Here is a 21466-nt window from a genome sequence, read left to right as displayed (position 1 = left end):
TGTAGATGTGTGGCTTTTGTTTTACCCTTTATGTCGCTGATGAATAAATAATTGAATGGAGAACTCTTGTTCTATATTCCATTTTTAAGGGTTGTGTTTATATGAACTATTGAAATAAACCATGGCTCACCTCTAACTCTTTACACTGACTTTTAATGAGCAAATTACAAATTTATTTTTTTCTATTCTGGCACGTGATGTGAACGTGCTACAACACCCATCCTCAAATGGTTGGATGCTTTTGGCTGTCACACAGATTTTCCTCTTAGCACACTGGTCTCTATGTACCTACAATAGAAACCTTATATATGTTTTTTCCTTTCATGATCTTAAGTACAGTGCAGAATAGAAGAAATGTTAATGGACTTGTTACTATCAATATACATATATACCTACTTTCCTGGGGCCTTGTGTAGCTGTGTACCCTATGCTAATGGTAACATTGGTACAGACAGAAAAACGGAGCCTTTGTAGAGAATTATACAAACAATACTTTATTCAATAAACCAAAATACAGTGGTCCCTCAACATACGATGGTAATCCGTTCCAAACGGACCATCGTTTGTTGAAACCATCGCATGTTGAGGGATCCGTGCAATGTAAAGTATAGAACAGTGGTCTACAATCTGAGGACCTCCAGATGTTGCAAAACTACAACACCCAGCATGCCCGGACAGCCAACGGCTGTCCGGGCATGCTGGGTGTTGTAGTTTTGCAACATCTGGAGGTCCGCAGGTTGAAGACCACTGGTAGAGGAAGTTGTACTCACCTGTTCCCGCCGCTCCGGACCTGTCACCGCTGCCCGGGATGTCGCTGTCGCTGCGTCCCCGACGCTCCGGTAAGGCCTCTTCTTCCCCGGCATCCTCGCTCTCCGTTGCCGCCATCATGTCGCTACGCACGCCGCTCCTATTGGATGACGGGACGGCGTGTGCAGCTATGTGATGATGACGATGGAGAGCGCCGACGATGCAGGGGATCCTGAAGAGGACCCACCAGAGCCCCGAGGACAGGTAAGTGATCGTCAGCAGACCACACAGGGCACCGTAAACGTCTATCTGGTGGCAGCTGAAGCAGTCTGCGCTGCCGGATAGCCGTTTATGCGATGGCCCCGACATACAAATGCATCGTATGTTGATGCTGCCTTCAACATGCAATGGGCTCTGAGAGGCCATCGTATGTTGAAATGATCGTATGTCGGGGCCATCGTAGGTCAAGGGGTCACTGTACATAAATATACAGGACTCTCACCCACAGGGGGCAAACAAAGAACAGCAAGGGTGACCCCTCAGGTCGCAAAAAATGAGCTAAAGTAGGTAGAACATACATAAAAATAATAGAAGTGTGTAAAACAACACTACAATAGAGCAGTGTCCAACAAAGGGACTACATAAACCAGCAAGTCAGAATGCAGTAAAAAGCATACTTATTCAAAGTGCTCCAGAAGGGCCTGAGGGGACGCCACCCCAACCCTGCGTTTCGGGACGAAGCCTTTCTCAAGGGAAGAAAGGCTTCGGTCCCGAAATGCAGCGTTGGGGTGGCGTCCCCTCAGGTCCTTCTGGAGCACTTTGAATAAGTATGCTTTTTACTGCATTCTGACTTGCTGGTTTTTGTAGTCCCTTTGTTGGACACTGCTCTATTGTAGTTTTGTTTTACACACTTATTTTTATGTATGTTCTGCCTACTTTAACTCCTTTTTTGTGACCTGAGGGGTCACCCTTGCTGTTCTTTGCCCCCCTTGGGTGGGAGTCCTGTAGTTTTATGTATTTTGGTTTATTGAATAAAGTATTATTTGTATATTTCTCTACAAAGGCTCAGTTTTTCTGTCTGTACCATTTAATTATGGGAGCTTTATAGCATTTCTTGTATATGGGTGGGTTATTAGTAGTGAGGATTACACATCCCATATTTACCATATCTTTCTGATTTTTACTACCCCCCCCCCCCCCTGCTTTTTTGGTATGTGTTTTTCTTAATGGTAACATTGGTTAAGCTGTGTGTTTGTTTTTCTCGCAGGCTTTGCATTTTTTCCTCCAAGTGGAACACAGACGTCTGTTAGGAAGATCAAGAAGAGCATCCCTCCTCAGAGGGTAAGGAATATTATTTTTACATTATGTTATAGCTGAATATTAATAGTTATAATGGAATTTTCCCAAATTCAGTGACAAGTTGATTTAGACCCATTTAAGGGAAACTTCAGTAAAATAACAAAATTTTCTGCTGGTATTCTCACCCATGTTTCTTTATACTAGTGCCCAGTTGTAAGGTTCTAAACAATAGGCATATGCCTTGGCTATTACCAATGTAGGAATACACTTAATGACAAATGCAAATGTATATATAGCCATGTGTATTGTGCTGTTTTTGTGGTTTCCTATAGATGATGTAAGACTAACTATTTAATTTTTTTTACACATGCTCTTATCTGTGGGGTTTTCCTCAGCTCAAATACACCACTTTTTCTGTTGAAACCTAAGTAAATATGTTGGGTTTTTGGGAAAATGTGGGGAACTCGCCCCCTTTCGGCAATGACGCCCGCTTTTCCCGGGGTCTCTGGTGCACAGTCTTGCGCAATGCACCAGAATCTGGCGCACAACCCAACAAAACATGTTGGGTTTACAGTAGTAAATAAGGGTCATTATGTAGCTGCATTACAGCTCTGCATACTATATAACTTGTAGAATCTCCTATGTGATATTTCTTTCCATATAGTTTTTGAAAATGTTATTGTGGCCTATGATCAGTTCACACTGTGTTAATGCAGTCTGTATAGGTATTCGTTGGTCATCTGTCAAAAATTAATGCAGGTGTATACTCGAGATATTGCAATGGGTGGTTTTACTTTTATTAGCCTGACCATTGTCAGCAAGTACCGTATTTATCGGGGTATACCACGCACCGGCCTATAACACGCACCCTCATTTTACCAAGGATATTTGGATAACAACGTTTTTTACCCAAATATCCTTGGTAAAATGAGGGTGCATGTGTGTGCATGCGTATACCCCAATACACCCCCAGGAAAGGCAGGGGGAGAGGGGCCGTAGCTGCCCGCTTCTCTCCCCCTGCCTTTCCTGGGGCCTAGAGCCCTGCCGCCGCTTCTCTCCCGCTGGCTATCTGCGCCGCTGCCCGTTCTCTCCCCCTGACTATCGGTGCCAGCGCCGATAGCCAGGGGGAGAGAAGCGGCGCCGGCAACGGGGCAGTGGCGCCGATAGCCAGGGGGAGAGAAGGGGCAGCGACAACCATTGCCGGCGCCGCTGCCCAGTTGCCTCCCAAATCCCTGCTTGTATAATTACCTGTTGCCGGGGTCGTGTCTGCGCTGCTTCAGGCCTCCGGTGTGCGTCCCATGCGTCGTTGCTATGCACTGCACGGCGCGGCACAATGACGAGTGACGTCATTGCGTCTCGCAGCGCATAGCAACGACGCAGGGGACGCAGCGCGGACCCAACCCCGGCAACAGGTAATTATACAACCGGGGATGGCTGAGGCAACGGGGCAGCGGCGCCGGCAATGGGTGCCGCTGCCCCTTCTCTCCCCCTGTCTGTCGGCGCCGCTGCCCCATTGCCTGCGCCGCTTCTCTCCCCCTGGCTATCGGTGCCGGCAATGGGGCGCCGACACCGATAGTCAGGGGGAGAGAACGGGCAGCAGCACGGTTAGCCAGGGGGAGAGAAGGACCGGCAGCAGGGCTCTAGACCCCAGGACAGGCAGGGGCAGAGAAGCCGGCAGCGGTGGTGGTCTCTGCACCTGCAAGGCCGCTGCAGTTCATTGATTTAAAGCCTAAAAAGTGCGTGTTATACGCCGATAAATACGGTAGTCAGTCAGTACCTGCATGTATATGTTTAGTGGGCCTCAGTAACGTCATATGTTGCACTTTTTGATTCCTGCTAGATTAAGATTTTCTTTCATTTTTCAGAGGCCTTTTAAAAAATGAAAGAAGTGATCTGATTGTTTGCCATGGGCAAGTCAGCCACTTTTCCTCTGGACAGGTTATGATAAACCCATAGTACCTAGGTGAGTAGGTTCTATCCATTAAAGTGAATGGGCCTGCTGCTGTGGACCTTTTTTGATGAGCTTCCAACATATACCTTGGCCAGACTGCATTAATGCATGGTAAACCTAGCCTTACTTATGGCCCTTTCTACCTTTTTAAAAATGCCCATTTCTTGGCAAACCTGCTAAATGGGCAGGGTTTTTTTTTGTTTTGCTTGTTCTGTGCCCATTCCACAGCATACAGTCTTAAAAAGCTACTGTAGCTGCATTGCCGATCCCTGGTTGGCAAAGGGTACCAGCAGACTCCCTGCAAAGCATGTGCAATGACCTTTGATCAGTCGGGTGTAAGTAAGTAATTAGCAGACGCTTTCCTATTCAATTGCTTTTAAAATTATCAAGATAAATATGTTTAAAATGAAATAGAAAAAGCGGCTACTAGGTGGCTCTGTTCTGTTCCCTGCCACAATTAATACAGTGAGTTTTGTCTCCTTCCGGCCTGGCAGTAGACCAAACTCAGGAAGTGCTTCTCTTCCCAGAGCCTCACTGAAAGCTGAAAAGAGCCTCATTGAAAGCTGCACAGAGCTTCACTGAAACATGCACAGACCCTCACTGAAACATGCATAGAGCCTCATTGAAAGCTGCACAGACCCTCACTGAAACATGCACAGAGCCTCACTGAAACATGCATAGAGCCTCCCTGAAAGCTACAGAGCCTGAGGTCTTCTATTCATCACAGCACTGCAATGATGTGAGGGCAGAAGTGGTCCCCCAGCAAGCTTCAGTGATGTCATGCCTGCTGGGAAACACCCACTTTCTCCTGCTAGGAAATTGCACTATGTAAGCAAGGAGATTTTTAAGATACACAGCTTTTTAAAGCTCTGAATTATTTTTTTTTTTAAGGTTGGGAGGAGTGTAAGGAGTAGTTAGAGAACACAGCCTGAGTTAGTTTAGAAAAGTTTATTTGGTGACAGGTAATTTTTAAGTGTTGGCATATCCTAATCTAAAGAGTACCGGGCACTAAATAAACTTTTCTAAATGAACTCAGGCTATGTTTGCTAACTACACCTAACACCCACCCTTAAATATTTTTTAAGAGTTTTAAAAAGCTCTGTATCTTACCTATCTTCTTGCTCACATAGTGTGAGCTGCCAGTAGGAGGATGTGGGCGTGCCCCAGCAGGCTCTAGTCACTGAAGCCTGCAGGGGGGCGCGCTTCCGCTCTCACTACATGCTAGTCTGGACCGAGGTGTGAGTCTGGACCGAGGAGGTATAGCGGAGCTTACAGCTGCAGGCCGGCCTGATTGACAGCCTGGGAGCGGCGCTCGTGACGTGTATCGGATGCAGTCTGATAGATTTAGTACTGGCATGTGTCCGAAATCTCAGAGAATAGAGGCTGGCTTATGTAGTGAGACCCCTAGTGGTGGGTTTACTAAACTGAAAGTACACATAGTATAATTTTTTTTTAATTCACATATATTTAGAGAATTGTTTCAAATGCCTTTATGTACAACATATAAAAACTTATTTCATGACAGGTACTCTTTAAGCATTTTACTAGTAAAGGATGATGACAAAAACACTAAAAACAGAAGAACCTATGAGGCTTTCTCGCTTTTTCTTTGAGAGTCAGTATTATGTACTGGTTGCCAATCTGAGATCATAATCTACTATTTGTCAGGCTATTATTTCCAATTAAAAAGCAATGAAAAAGGGAAAAAATATATAAATCACTCACATTCCCTTGGTGTGTTATCCCAGGGCAAAGTAATGAGATGAGGTGACCTGTTTAACACTGCTACATTCTGTGTGACCTTAGTTTTAGGGAGAACGATTCCCACATGTGTGTGTCCTATTGCCTCTGCTGTGAAAAGCCTTCTGTGCGAACTGCTTCAGTCTGGCTATTGCTTAATCCAGCAGTCATGAATAGTAATAATGTTACATAATGTTACTTGACACTGAAATGTGTTCAGGACTGAAGCTTGCAGTTTGACCACATTTTATTACTTTTTTTTTTCTCTTTCTCCTATTTGGGAAGGGTGTGTAGCTCATGTCACTGAAGATGCCTTAATAAAATGTCTGTTTCCTCCCCCCCCCCCCCCCCCCCCCCTGTGTATTTCCAGTTTAGCACAGGAGCACTGTGAAAAATAAGGCTAGATGGTAATCTGAGTTATAAAAGAGTTTGGCAGTCTTTTCTGGCCCGGCTTCTATTTGGCAGAAGAAGAACCTTAGTTTTGGCACTTTGCACAAGTATGTGTTTGTCAAATGCAAAATGTGAAAAAAATAAACAATTGGATGATTTTGGTGTCCTATTGGCAGAACTGTGGATTTTGCCATATTTAGCTCCATAAATTAATGTTTTTTTTTAGTTATTTTGACCACCAGAACACGCTCTCTTCTGGTAAAAGCAACATTGTGTCCCTTCACAGTTCATTATCCCAGTTCTGCCTATGTATGGTACACAAGCCACAGTGGAACTGAAAATGTGGTCAAACAATCACTAGATGCTTCACAGGCATTTTTAGTGGACTTATTTATTCGAAGTGTTGTACTTCACCCTTTTTCCATGATTTTTAGGATGTATTTAATTGCTCAAACTACTCTTAGTATTAGTATTACTAATGGATGAGAATGAAATGGTTTAAAAGAAAAACTGGAAATTACTGCAGCTTTGGTTCTATTCCCTTTTTAATGATTGCAAAATGAAGCAACATTCTAAACAGTCTTAATTGAAAATAGCTAACACACCAGTCCAAGCAGATAGAATCCTTTAACCCCTTTTACTCCTTAGCCTGTTTTGACCTTAAAGGGGCAGATTCTGATCTGGCAGCGCGGCGTGCAGCTCCCCGAGGTGGGTGCTGAATGCAAGATTGCGGGGGTCCCCAGCGGCCGGACCCACGTGGTCAGACATCTTATCCCCTATCCTTTGGATAAGGGATAAGATGTCTTAGGGCCGGATTACCCCTTTAATGACCATGGCAAATTTTCAAAATCTGACATGCGTCCACCTATTTGGTAATAACTTTGGAACACTTTTACTTATGAAAGCGATTCTGAAAGAGATTTGTTTTTCCATTGCATATTGTACTTTACATAAATGGTAAATTTTGATTGATATATTTAGCGTTGTATGTAAAAAATAAAAAATTAAAAAAATAATAATAATTTTGCAAAAAATAATTAAAGGAAAATTGTCAGGATTATCCGCCCACTCTAACCAACAGTACTGGCTGGTAGTGTGGGGGACGCTGATCAGTTTGATCATTACCGTGCCCGGATCCTCCGTGCCTTTCGGCCCTAATCTTCTATTTTCGGGATATGCTAATGAGGTGCTAACTAGCACCTGCCGGGCTAACTGGCACTCTGACGTCAGTGCAGCTGGCCGCAACGCCACCCAGCTCATCAATATTCCTCCCCCCTCTCTTCATTACAGAGCAGAGAGAAGAGGGAGAGGCAGAGGGAGGAATATTGATGAGCTGGGTGGCGCTGAGGCCGGCGGCACTGACATCAGAGTGCCAGTTAGCACCTCATTAGCATATCCCGAAAATAGAAGATTAGGGCCGAACAGCGCGGGGGATCCGGGCACGGTAAGGATCAAACTGATCAGCGTCCCCCGCACTACCAGCCATTACCGCGGGGGGAGAAAGCGGACAGTTTTTCTTTAAAAGTTAGCATTTTTCTAGATTTTGCATTTTCTGCTTGACGATAGTCATGCCGCACCAAATTAATGATTGATTCAAATCTACAATAGGTCTTCTTTATGTTCCCATCATTTGATAACCATTCTTTTTACTTTTAGAATGTTAGAAGGTTTATAAGTTTAGCAGCAATTTTCCAGATTTTCAAGAAAATTTCAAAATCAAATTTTTTTAGGGACCAGTTCAGTTCTGAAGTGGAATTGAGGGGCCTGTATGTTACCCCCATAAATCACCCCATTTTAAAAACTGCACCCCTTAAAGTAGTCAGATTGACATTGAGGAAGTTAACTCAAGATTTATTCCCTGAATTCTGACGTACTTAGAAATATCCCATATGTGGCTTTTGTGCGCTATGTGTCTCTCACACAGACTCAGACATGATGTGCTGTGTGGATTTTGGGGACTCCTTTTAATTTAGGATTTTTTGTTGGCAACATATAAAGTTGCAGAGGCCTTGGAGTGCAAAAACATTTTTGGGAGACAAGTTGATGCTTTTATTGGTGCCATTCTGGGGTACATGTGACACTGATCGTTTTTTATTTTATTTTTTGGTGAGGTGGTATACATTCAAAAAATCTATTCGGTTTTTTTTTTTTATAATTTTTTTTCTAGGTTGTTCATCATGCAGTATAAATGACATGTTAACTTTACTCTGCAGGTTGATATGATTATGGCGATACCAAATTTATATACTTTTTTATTTTCATATATTTTAGTTAATTTATAGCATAAAAACAATTTTTGTTAAAGAAAAAAAAAAAACAATAATCATGTTTTGAAGTCGTGTTATTCTGTGAGCCATAACTTTTTTTTATTTTTTCACTTACACAATTGTGTTAGGACATGTTGACATTTTTGGGGTGTAATAAATATATATATGCTTTCACTTTGCAGAGCTCCGATCGGTGACAGAGGGAGCTCCCTCCCACTGTAATCCTAATAGACGCTGTGGTCACAATGACTGCAGTGTCTGTAGGGTTAACTCAGGATCAGAGTGCAGCTCCAATCCTGAGTCCTGCAGGTTGCCTCCTCCGACAGGGCCCCCAGCTTCAGGGAGGCCCGGCTGTGCAGCACAGCCTAGCCCAATGAACTGTCACATTGCCTGGCGGCGCTGTGACAGTTTATTTCCATGAGGTACATGTGCGTGGTGATGCGGGAAGTCATTCCCAATCACCATGTACATGTACCTGATTTTGCGGCAATGGGTTAAAGGGGTACTCCTATGGAAAACAATTTTATTTTTTTCTTTAAATCAACTGGTTCCAGAAAGTTAAACAGATTTGTAAATTACTTCTATTAAAAAAATCTCAATCCTTCCAGTACTTATTAGCTGCTGAATACTACAGAGAAATTTTTTTTTTTTTTTTGGAACACAGAGCTCTCTGCTGACATCACGAGCACAGTTCTCTCTGCTGACATCTCTGTCCATTTTAAAAACTGTCCAGAGTAGGAAAAAATCCCCATAGCAAACATATGCTGCTCTGGACAGTTCCTAAAATGGACAGAGATGTCAGCAGAGAGCACTGTGCTCGTGATGTCAGCAGAGAGCTCTGTGTTCCAAAAAAGAAAGAATTTCCTCTGTAGTATTCCATCAGAGTACCCCTTTAAGGACAGCACATCCTGAAGAGAGAGGAGAGCAGATACAAAACAGTTTAAAAAAAAAAAGCAGAATCATTTAGGCTGTGTACAAGTGTAAAGAAAAAATATCTCCTATAGCAAACTGTAGAAGCAACATTATGTAAATTAAACAATTAACTATTAAGAAAATTAATTTGTAATATGTATATAATATTGTTTTTTGTGTCAGTAGCTAGTGTTGAACGAACGAACGTTTCAAAAGTTTGGCTCAGCAACTTTTCAAAATAGTTTAATTCGCAGTGAACAGATTATCCGCAGAACGGAAATGAATTAAACCTCAAAACGTGTATAATGCTACCTAAAAGCTCTAAAGTTCTTTATAATACTGCTAGGGTCACCTAGGACTGTATTCAAGCAGTTTTAAAGTGTTTTTAAGATTGTTGTTTATGACTAAGTTGTTTAAAAATACACTGCACTAGCGGATTTTGTTTGCTTTTAAACACTAAAATAAAGGTGCATAAAGTATACCTGGTTGTTAGTAGATGTTAAAATGCACACAAAGGTATTGGAAGGCACAATGGCTTATTCAAAATGTTCCAACAATTCTTCCTTTTTGAGAGTTGCAACAGGATTGGTGATGGTTTATTAAAATAGTTAAGAACTAGTATATAGTGAAGAAATAACTTTTGTAAATATTATAAAGTTGAAAAAATGACCAAAAATTTTCCCTTATGGGGTTGCAACAGGATTAGTATTGCAAAATGGAGAAGAAGTAGTAGCTTTTGTGTGAAAGCTGAAAAATAAAAATGATCTCTTATGGGGATCTTGGGTTTGATAGTAGCAGCAAGGGTGGTGAGCTGCTAGTAGTTATAGTATCCAGCGTAAAGCAGGCAGTGGTGGAGTGCAGGGCAGGCCAGACAGGTACTGGTAGTGGGGGACTCTATTATTAGGGGACAGACAGGGCGATCTGTCACAAATACCGGGATCGCCAAACAGTGTGTTGTATTACTGGCGCTCGAGTTCAGCACATCGCGGATCGGGTTGACAGGTTGCTGGGTGGGGCTGGAGAGGACCCAGCAGTCATGGTACATATTGGCACCAATGACAAAGTAAGAGGTAGGTGGAGTGTCCTTAAAAATCATTTCAGGGACTTGGGCTGCAAGCTTAAGGCAAGGACCTCCAGGGTAATATTTTGTGAAATATTACCTGTACCACGAGCCACACCAGAGAGGTAAACAAGTGGATCAGAAGCTGGTGTAGGAAGGAGGGGTTTGGGTTCATGGAGAACTGTGCTGACTTCACTGTCGGATACCGGCTCTACCGTAGGGACGTGCTGCACCTCAATGGGGAGGGTGCAGCTGTGCTTGGGGAGAACATGGCTAGAAGGGTGGAGGAGTGTTTAAACTAGGGACTGGGGGAGGGAACCTACAATGTAGAGGGGGAAGATGGTGTAGATAGAGAGGGGGGACTTAGTAATATACCTGGGGGTAGAGCGGAGGGAGGGGTTAAAATAGTTAATAGGGATAGGCTTCATAGGAAGAAAAATCATACACCATTGTATTGCATGTTGACTAATGCCAGAAGTCTGTCCAATAAAACAGAGGAACTGGAGTGGTTGATGTTGAATTATGATATAGTGGGTATAACAGAGACTTGGTTGGACGATAGCTGTGATTGGGCGGTCAACATATAGGGTTATAGTCTATTCAGGAAGGTTCGGACAAAATGGAAAGGGAGAGGAGTTTGTCTTTATGTAAAGTCCAGTGTGAAGATCGCACTGCGGGAGGATATTTGGAAGGGAAACAATAATGTGGAGTGACTATGGGTAGAAATATATGGAGAGAAAAATATAAACAATTCTGATTGGGGTTTGCTATAAGCCACCAAGCATAATGGAAGAGCCAGAAGATCAATTACTGAGGCAAATAAACAAGGCAGCAAATCAGAATGAGGTGATAATAATGGGGGACTTGAACTATCCTGATATAAACTGGGAGACTGAGACCTGTGAATCTCATAAAGGAAACAGGTTTCTGACTATAGCTAAAGACAATTATCTGTCCCAAATGGTACAGGGCCCGACCAGAGGGGGGCGCCCTACTAGACTTAATATTAACCAACAGATCTGATAGAGTAACTGATGTGCAATTAGGACACCTAGGAAATAGTGACCATAATATATTATAACTTGTTCTTCAATAAGGGAATCTCTCGAGGGGCCACAAAAACAATGAACTTTAGGAAGGCAAAGTTCGATCAACTCAGAGAAGCCCTTAACAATATAAAATGGGATGATGTCCTCAAAAATATGAATACTGACACTAAATGGGAGACTTTTAGGAATATCTTAAATTCTCACTGTAAGATGTATATACCCTATGGGAATAAAAGGGTCAGAAATAAAAGAAAACCAATATGGATGAATAAAAATGGTAAAGGGGCAATAAATGACAAAAATAAAGCATTTTAAACTACTAGAACAGGATGGCAGTGAAGAAGCATTAAAAAGCTTTAGAGAAAAAGTTAAAATATGTAAAAAAAAAAAAAAAGATAAAAAAATGCAAAAATAGAGACAGACTCATTGCCAAAGAGCGTAAAGCTAACCCCAAAATGTTCTTTAACTACCATATTTATCAGGGTATACCACCCCCCGGCCTATAACACTCACCCTCATTTTACCAAGGATATTTGGTTAAAAAAAAGTTTATTACCCAAATTTCCTTGGTAAAATGAGGGTGCGAGTGCATGCATGTGTATACCCCGATACACTGTTTCTGACGCCGCAGAAGCCCCCAGGAAGGGCAGGGGGAGAGAGGCTGTCGCTGCCTGCTTCTCTCCCCCTGCCTTTCCTGGGGTCTAGAGCCCTGCTGCCGCCGCTTCTCTCCCCCTGGCTATCGGCGCAGCTGCCCCATTGCCTCCCCCATCCCCGGTTTTATAATTACCAGTTGCCGGGTCTGGTCCGCGCTGCTTCTGGCTTTGGTGTGGTGTTTCCTACGTCGTTGCTATGCGCTGAGAGACGCAATGACGAGTGACGTCACTCGTCATTGCGCAGCGCATAGCAACAACGCAGGAGACGCCACACCGGAGCCAGAAACAGCGCAGACCCGGCAACAGGTAATTATAAAACCAGGGATGGGGGAGGCAATGGGGCAGCGGCGCCGATAGCCAGGGCAAGAGAAGTGGCAGCAGCAGGGCTCTAGACCCCAGGAAAGGCAGGGGGAGAAAAGCAGGCAGCGATTGCCTCTCTCCCCCTGCCTTTCCTGGGGGCTTCTGCAGGGTCAGAAAACCGGGGATGGGGGAGGCAATGGGGCAGCGGCGCCGATAGCCAGGGCAAGAGAAGTGGCAGCAGCAGGGCTCTAGACCCCAGGAAAGGCAGGGGGAGAAAAGCAGGCAGCGATTGCCTCTCTTCCCCTGCCTTTCCTGGGGGCTTCTGCAGGGTCAGAAAACCGGGGATGGGGGAGGCAATGGGGCAGCGGCGCCGGCAGTTTCTGGACCCCAGGTTAGGCAGGGGCAGAGAATCGGGCAGCGACGGCAGGTCTCTGGACCTGCAAAAGCCGCTGCAGTTCATTGATTTAAAGAGCCCGCTTTAAATCATTGAACTGCAGCGGCTTATCTGTGTATAACACGCAGATAGACTTTAGGCTAAAAAATGTGTGTTATATGCCAATAAATATGGTATATTATAAATAGCAAAAAGGTCATTTTTTAAACGGGGATCAGGAAAAAGCAAATATATTAAAACAAATTCTTCTCCACTGTATTCACCGAGGAAAATGAAATGCCAGGTGAAATACAGTGTGATAAGGTAAACTCCCCAGTACAGGTCACCTGTCTAACCCAGGAAGAAGTACAGTGCCGCCAACAAAAAATCAAAATAGACAAATCACCAGGTCCACATGGCATTCACCCCCATGTTCTAAAGGACTTAAGTATTGTAATTGACAGACCTCTATTTTTAATATTCAGGGACTCTATAGTAACAGGGACTGTTCCCCAGGACTGGCGCATGGCAAATGTGGTGCCAATATTTAAAAAGGGGACAAAAGGTTACCCTGGAAATTACAGACCTGTTAGTTTAACCTCCGTTGTATGTAAATTGAGGGTTTTCTAAGAGATGCTATTTTGGAGTACATTGATAAAAACAAATGTATGACTCCATATCAGCATGGCTTTATGAGGGATCGGTCTTGTCAAACTAACTCGATAAGCTAACTCGATAAGCTTTTATGAGGAGGTGAGCTCCAGACTGGACTGGCAATCGCTGGATGTCGTATATCTGGATTTTTCCAAAGCATTTGATACGGTGCCACATAAAAGATTGGTGCATAAAAGGAGAAGGAACGGGAGGGGCGAGAATGTAAGTGGGTAAGTAACTGGCTCAGCGATAGGAAACAGAGGTTGGTTATTAATGGTACTTATTCTGATTGGGTGACACTAGTGGGGTACCATAGGGGTCAGTCTTGGGTCCTGTTCTATTTAATATATTTATTAATGACCTTGGAGAGGGGTTGAATAGTAAAGTAGCAATCTTTGCAGATGATACTAAACTCTGTAAAGCGGTAAACACAATAGAGGACGGTGCACTGTTGCAAATGGATCTGGATAGTTTGGGGGTTTGGGCTGAGAAGTGGCAGATGAGGTTCAACACATATAAATGTAAGGTAATGCATGAGAAAAAATCTGGGACGGGGTTATATATTAAATAGGAGCACACTTGGGAAGATTGACGTGGAAAAGGACTTAGGGGTCTTAGTTAATAGTAAACTTAGCTGTAGTGACCAGGGTCGGGCAGTTGCTGCAAAGGCAAATAAAATCATGTGGTGCATCAATAGGGGCCCACGACATGGAAATAATTCTACCGCTGTACAAATCACTAGTCAGACCTCACAGAATACTGTGTACAGTACTGGGCACCAGTGTACAAGAAAGATATAGTGGAGCTGTAGAGGGTTCAAAGATGGGCAACCAGAGTAATACGGGAAATGGGAGGACTACAGTACCCAGAAAGATTATCAGAATTGGGGTTATTTAGTTTAGAAAAAAGAAGGCTTAGGGGAGACCTTATAACTATGTGTAAATATATCAGGGGGCAGTACAGAGATCTCTCCCATGATCTATTTATACCCAGGACTGTATCTATAACAAGGGGACATCCTCTACGTTTAGAGAAAAGAAGGTTTCTACACCAGCACAGACAGGGGTTCTTTACTGTAAGAGCAGTGAGACTGTGGAATTCTCTCCCGGAGGAGGTGGTCATGGTGAACTCTGTAAAAGAGTTCATAAAGGGTCTGGATGCTGTTTTGGAGATTAATAACATTGATGGTTATGTATACTAAATATTTAGGGACAGCATGTTGATCCAGAGATTTATTCTGACTGCCATATTGGAGTCTGGAAATTTTTTTTTACCTCTATTATGAGGGTTTTTGCCTTCCCCTGGATCAACTCAGTAGGGACTCATTAGGGATATAGGTTGAACTAGATGGACTCTGGCCTTTTTTTCAACCTTACGAACTATGTTACTATGTTACTTCTAGCCAGGCCTTTTTTCAATTTCACGGGTCATGGTACAAACAAGAGACTGGCACAGCTATGGGCACGCCGGTCTCCTGTACCTTCGCCAACATATTCCTTGCTGTGCTGGAAGCAAGGATGATATATTCCAGCACCAACCCTTTCCTCAGGTATATTAAAACCTATAAACGATACGTGGATGATAGTTTCCTAGTCTGGGCAGGAGGTAAAGAACTGTTTGAGCAATTTGTTTCATACTTAAACACTGGTAATACCATGAACATGGCTTTTACCTCAGTGTACAATGAATACGATCTAGCTTTCCTCGACGTGGTTGTCTCCAAAAGTGGCACACAGCTATGCACGGCAGGCTACAGGAAACAATCAGCCCCCCTTCTGTATTTGCATTATGATTCTTACCACCCTGTCCATACGAAAAGAGCACTCCCCTACAGCCAGTTTTTGAGGCTAAAGAAAATTAACAGCAACCAAGCATCTTTCATATCACAAGCAGACAAACTCAAGTCCCACCTCAGGACAAGTGGCTATCCAGCATCTTGCCTCAATACGGCCCTCAATAAGGTCGAAGAACGATCCAGAGAAGAAATCTTGAGTAAGTAGAGATCCTCCCATCCCCCTCCTCCGAGGCGCTTCAATTTTTCCTTCACACACAGCGAGATGTCTAGTGTGATGCGCAAGGCTATCTTTCGCCTTTGGCATATTATTGAAGGCGATCCCCTCTTAAAAGAGATCGCCAAAGAGAAGCCCCTCATTGCGCATAAACGTACCAAAATGCTGAAAAATGAGCTAGTACGTAGTTCTTTTTCGTCAGGACAAGTGACATCATCTACCTGGCTCAGTGACCTACGCCCCAAAGGCAACCACAAATGTGGCAGCTGTTCCTTTTGTGGCCAACTGCAACAAGGATCTAATTACAAACTCGGTGGGGAAGATGTGCTCATCTCGGGTCTGGTCACTTGCAGGACCAGATTCATAGTTTACTGCATACAGTGCCCTTGTGGGCACTTTTACGTCGGATGTACCATCTGCCCTATGTTTGTACGCTTCAGGGAACATGTAAGACTCTCAAAGTGAGAAGAAATTGTACCAAGACTAGCAGAACATCTGAAGACTGTACACGCCAGCAACCCAGCGGTCCTGTCGTTCTTCGGTCTGGAGACTGTCACGAAGGTTCCAAGAGGTCTCACCAGACAGACCTTCCTGCACCAAAGAGAAGCGTGCCTGATATCCCGGCTAGGGGCCACCGGGCCCCTAGGCTTCAATGAGCGCAATGAATTCAGTGCATTTATTTAACCTTTGTATATTTTTGCTTTTGCCTGTCCATCCCACTATCCCTTCCCTGCTCTCCCTGCCTCTCTTTTCCTTTCCTGAACTCCCCGTCTTTCTTCTGCTATCCTCTGTGTCTTTACCTTTCTTGTTGCGTGTTGGCCACCGGGCACGGTTGTGGGATGAAAGTATTTGCATTCGGCAGCACTGAAGCACCCCGGGCAGCAGCCGCCTCACAGAAGCGTCACGTTGCCTGGCAACGATGCATCAGCTGATCCCTGGCTGCGGCAATAGGTTATTTAACCAGCACCGCCAGCATCATCAAGTGGGCGTGACCAAGCGGAGAACCCACGAAACGGGACCGTCGTTCCACAAGCTCGGCCGAGCTTTTTTTCTCCTCTCTTCCTGACCTTGATTCCTGTATTCCATGTGACCCCTGGAATAAAGACATTCTTCTTTGGCATAATACCGGGTGAGTGCGTTTTCTGTACCCTCCTCTTGTTGAATTTTATCATTCTCTTTGTTCCATGTAAGCGCACCCCTGACACCCTTGCCGCACCGCCCGTCTATCTGCATCAGTCCACCTTCAGCACTTTACAGGACCACCAGAGTACACTACAGTGCCGGCTCTCTATCTATCTACTGCCAGGCGTTGTGATGCAATGTGCTTATATAGAGCTGTAATTTGGACCCTGGCTATGCCTTATTTTCTTTTTGTAGAGACTGCACTGTCCGGTTTTCTGCATCTGGTAAGATAGAAAAGAATTTTCACATGGCAGGATACCATAAAGAGATGGCTCCACCATCATGCTTTACAATCTCGCCACCACGCCTTCATCCACCTGTCCCACTAGTTCTACGCTCAGCCACTGTTTCCACCTCTTTAACACACTCTTACGGCTGACTGTGACACAACTCCTCCTTGTGGCAAATGCTATCCCTCTGCCAAGCACTTGGGGGTGGAAGTAAAGCCAGAGATTACCATCTAATACAGACATTTCCACCGTGCCATGTAACTGTTAGTTACTCTGCTCCCCAGCATCCGGAACGAGTTCCTGAACGCTGTGTGCAGGCTTCTGTGTTCACGCCGGCCCCCTTGTGACGTCACGGCCTGCCCCCGCAATGAAAGTCTATGGGAAGGGGGCGTGATGGCCGTCAGGCCCCTCCCATAGACTTGCATTTAGGGGGCGGAATGTGATGTCACATGACTGGGTGTGACATCACGAGTAGGCGGGCGTGAACACGGAAGCCCGCACACAGCGTTCAGGAACTCAATGTTCTGGACGCTGGGGAGCAGAGTTACCCTTTAAGGAGAAGGAATCCCCTGAAATCTGGCCCAACTTCATATTTGCCAGACTCTTCTCTCTCCCCTTAAGAAGACTTTTAATGGGTCAACCAGTCCACTAGGGCCATACTATCATCTATAACCACACAATCCTTGAAAGACAGTGAGAACTTTTGCTTGCTAATGTGGCTACTACTACCACCAGGCACCTGGCTGCTGCTTTCCTTATTGTGCTAATACTGCCACTAGCATTCTTACCAGCAGAGGACATGGCAGAGGGTGCACTGCCATCTACCCCGTCCAACAATTCCTTTACCAGACAATGGAATTGAGGTTATTTTTGTGTTTTTGGGGTAATTTGTCACGAGCCTACTACCCGACTTTTACTCACAACGTTTTCAATGCATATTTTACCTGGCAAGGTGAGCCACTGTCGCCCAAAATTTTTGAGTGAGACCGGGTTCACTAAGCTTGACTTGCTCAACGCTATCCATTAAAATTGTAATAAGGGGTACTTATTGTATGCAAAATATTTTTTTTTGGGCCTTGTACACAGACATTAAATATGTTGACTGACACTATTGACGGACACTATTCTCTCCTTAATCTGAATACCTCACTGATCCTCTGTAATTTCATATGATTGTGCATTTATAAATACAGACAGTCAATATGTTATGCTCCAGTAGGTGAGGCATTGTTCATAGGTGACCAGTAACAGAAGATTTCCAATTGCAACTACCGTATGTTCCTTCCGTGCGATAGCCTCTTCTTTATTTCTGCTGCAGCCTTACCAAAAGGATTGGCTCTTCTTTTATTGCAGCACACTGTAACAGAAGTACAGTGTAGACTGCTGCTGGCTCACTTCTAATATTTCTTTTACAGAGTTGTGTATGTATGGCTGGCTGGTTCCATTCTGTTTCTAGTAAAGAATATACCTGTCACTAATTAAACACCTTTTTTATATCCTGACAATAGAGTACATCACCAAACATCTGTCCAGTTGCAATTGCTGAAATGTAAGACATTTTTTTTATCTTGTAAACATGATATCTTTAGTGCTGTTTATGCCAGTGCTGCAGAACCACTACTTCTGTCTGTCTGAACTTTTTTTATTTTATTTTTAATTTTTTTTATCTTTCATTTCTACATGTTTTCGAGTTGAAACTTAATTTTTACACTTTTTAACACCCTCTTATTTCTACTGGAAAATCTGTCTACCAGTTTTTTTTACACATTGAACAAGGTTCATAATATGTGACGTTCTGATAAAAAAAAAATCTTTCAGAACTAAACACGTTGAAGATATGAGCACACTGTAAAAGTGAATCACAGCTCATTGGGGAATTGCTTGGAGCATATGCTGGAGCTGTTACCTTTTCCATAATGAGTATTAGAAATTCTAAAATAACGTGGTAACTTACAAAAACCGCAGTGTAATAAAAACAGTTATGTCACCTGTCCACATTGTGCATCACTTTAGTTAAATTCTCTATCCTTTAGTTCATTTGCACTTGGATTTTGTTAAGATACATTTTTACTGACTGGTAAATAGTTTCTACCCTTTTCCTTATTCCTTGCCATATGCAACCTTCATGTTTACCGTAATATAATATATGTAATGCAGTGCTGAAAACATTAAACATGTGGTATCACCTTGTGCGTAATTGTCTGAACTACTAAATTATAATGTTAATTAAACCACATGGTCAATGGAATAAACATAAACAAAATATTAGAATTGCATAATTGTTGGTCTCTTTATATACCATAAAAAAAATCATAAAAAGTGATCAGAAAAAAGTCCCATCAAAACAAAAATGTCACAGATAAGATACAGATCACAGTGCAAAAAATGAGCCCTCGTACCTCCCTGTATACAAAAAATTTAAAGTTTTATAGCGGTCAGAAAAGGCCAATTTTTTCATCTACTAAAATACTACCAATATAAAGTGTGTATTATGGTAATCATATGGGCCTACAGAATAAAAATAATGGGCCTAATTTACTAATGGTGGTTTGCGCAATAATTGTGATTCACATTGTGTGCGCCAAGTTTTGTGACCAAAATCCTCACCAACTATCCTTTTTGACTCAGAAAACCAATAAAAGAGGGCATGTCCCCAACATTTTTTTTTTAAATACCAGCAAATTTACTAATGTTTCCACATAAAAACCCGACTGGAAAACCGGACAGCACAGAGCAGGTGTTAAATAAAAAATAAATAAAAAATAAATAAATAAAAAAACATAGGGAAAAGCATCAAATTATTAAATACCATGGAAAAATACCTGTTGGGAAAAAACCCACAAATAAAACTACACTCAATTCTTAAAGGGGTATTCCGGCGCTAAGACATCTTATCCCCTATCCAAAGGTTACAGCTGTAATGCCCCCTCCCATAGGCTTGCATTGAGGGGGCGGAGCGTAACGTCACAATGCTCTGGCCCCGTGATCGCCAGTAATAAGACCCGGAGCGAACATGCTCCGGGGACTAATTGTAACCGGGTGCTGCGTGCAAGATTACGGGGGTCCCCAGCGGCGGGACCCCTGCGATCAGGCTTCTTATCCCCTATCTTTTGGATAGGGGATAAGATGTCTTAGCGCCGGAGTATGCCTTTAAAGGAGAAATGCTGCAGAAATATTTTAAAGTGTACCTGTCGTCAACAAAAACTTTTAATATAATGTAGATAATACCATTATATGTATATTTGTAATATAAATTGGTTAAAAATTGTGTATATTTTTGGGTGAAAAAATGCTGTCCCTGCAGCTATTGCATGTGTGTTTCTATAAGGAGTTCAAATACAGGAAGTGAGGGCAGAACAAGCAGGACTCTGTGCAGGCTCCTGACTTGTCAATCATCCTGATATATGAGCCAGGAGCATGTCATAGAGCCTCAGGCAACACTGTCCTGATTTTTTCTTAGTGCACACAGCCCTGCTTGTCCACCCTCACTTCCTGTATTTGGACTCCTCACAGACACATGCAATAGCTGCAGGGACAAAAATATACACATTTTTTAACCAATGTGTATTACAAATATACCTATAATGGTATTATCTACGTTATATAAAAAGTTATTGTTGATGGCAGGTACACTTTAAACGGGTACTCCACTGGAAACCTTTTTTTTATTTTTCTGGTGCCAGAAAGTTAAACAGATTTGTAAATTACTTCTATTAAAAAAAATCTAAATCCTTCCAGTACTTATCAGCTTCGGTATGTTCCACAGGAAGTTCTTTTCTTTTTGAATTTACTTTACTTTCTGACCACAGTGCTCTCTTGACACCTCTGTCAATATCAGGAACTGTCCAGTAGGAGAGGTTTTCTATGGGGATTTGCTCCTAATCTGGACAGTTCCTAAAATGGACAGAGGTGTCAGCAGAGAGCACTGTGGTCAGACAGAAAGGGAATTCAAAAAGAAAAGAACTTCCTGTGGATCATACAGCAGTTAAGTACTGGAAGGATTAAGATTTTTTAATAGAAGTAATTTACAAATCTTTTTAACATTCTGGCACCAGTTGATTTAACAAAAAAAAGTTTTCCAGTGGATAGTATGTCAGATCGCCGCGGTCCCGCTGCTGGGGAGCCCCGGGATCCCCGCTGCGGCACCCCGCTATCATTACAGCACAGAGCGAGTTCGCTCTGTGCGTAATGACGGGCGATACAGGGGACAGAGCAGCGTGACGTCATGGCTCCGCCCCTCGTGATATCACGGCCCATCCCCTTAAGGCAAGTCTATGGGAGGGGGCGTGATGACCGCCACGCCCCCTCCTGTAGACTGGTATTGAAAGGGGCGGGCTGTCACGTCACGAGGGGCGGAGCCGTGACGTAACGATGCTCCGGCCCCTGTATTGCCCATCATTACGTGCAGAGCGAACTCGCTCTGTGCTGTAATGCTAGCGGGGTGCCGCAGCGGGGATCCCGGGGCTCCCCAGCAGTGGGACCATGGCGACCTGACCTCTTATCCCCTATCCTTTGGATAGGGGATAAGATGTCTAGGGGCAGAGTACCCCTTTAAGGACGCAGGGTTTTTCAATTTTTGGACTTTCGTTTTTTCCTCCTTACCTTTTAAAAATCATAACCCTTTCAATTTTCCACCTAAAATTCCATATC

The 21466-nt window shown here is 43.4% G+C and overlaps 1 protein-coding gene across 5 annotated transcripts in view; it reads left to right on the top strand.

Annotated features, from left to right (window-relative positions):
• The window catches only part of LPP (LIM domain containing preferred translocation partner in lipoma), a 347896-nt gene that overhangs the window by 110604 nt on the left and 215826 nt on the right, over positions 1-21466 (top strand). For all 5 annotated transcript variants that reach the window (XM_056565451.1, XM_056565455.1, XM_056565453.1 and 2 more), the window contains one exon: positions 2015-2088. The gene's annotated coding sequence lies outside the window, so the exon portion shown is untranslated. The remainder of the gene's footprint in view (positions 1-2014; positions 2089-21466) is intronic.

This window comes from Hyla sarda, chromosome 3 (assembly GCF_029499605.1).
Source record: "Hyla sarda isolate aHylSar1 chromosome 3, aHylSar1.hap1, whole genome shotgun sequence".
In the NCBI taxonomy this organism is placed as follows: Eukaryota; Metazoa; Chordata; class Amphibia; order Anura; family Hylidae; genus Hyla; species Hyla sarda.
This window is presented reverse-complemented; position numbering and strand designations above follow the sequence as displayed.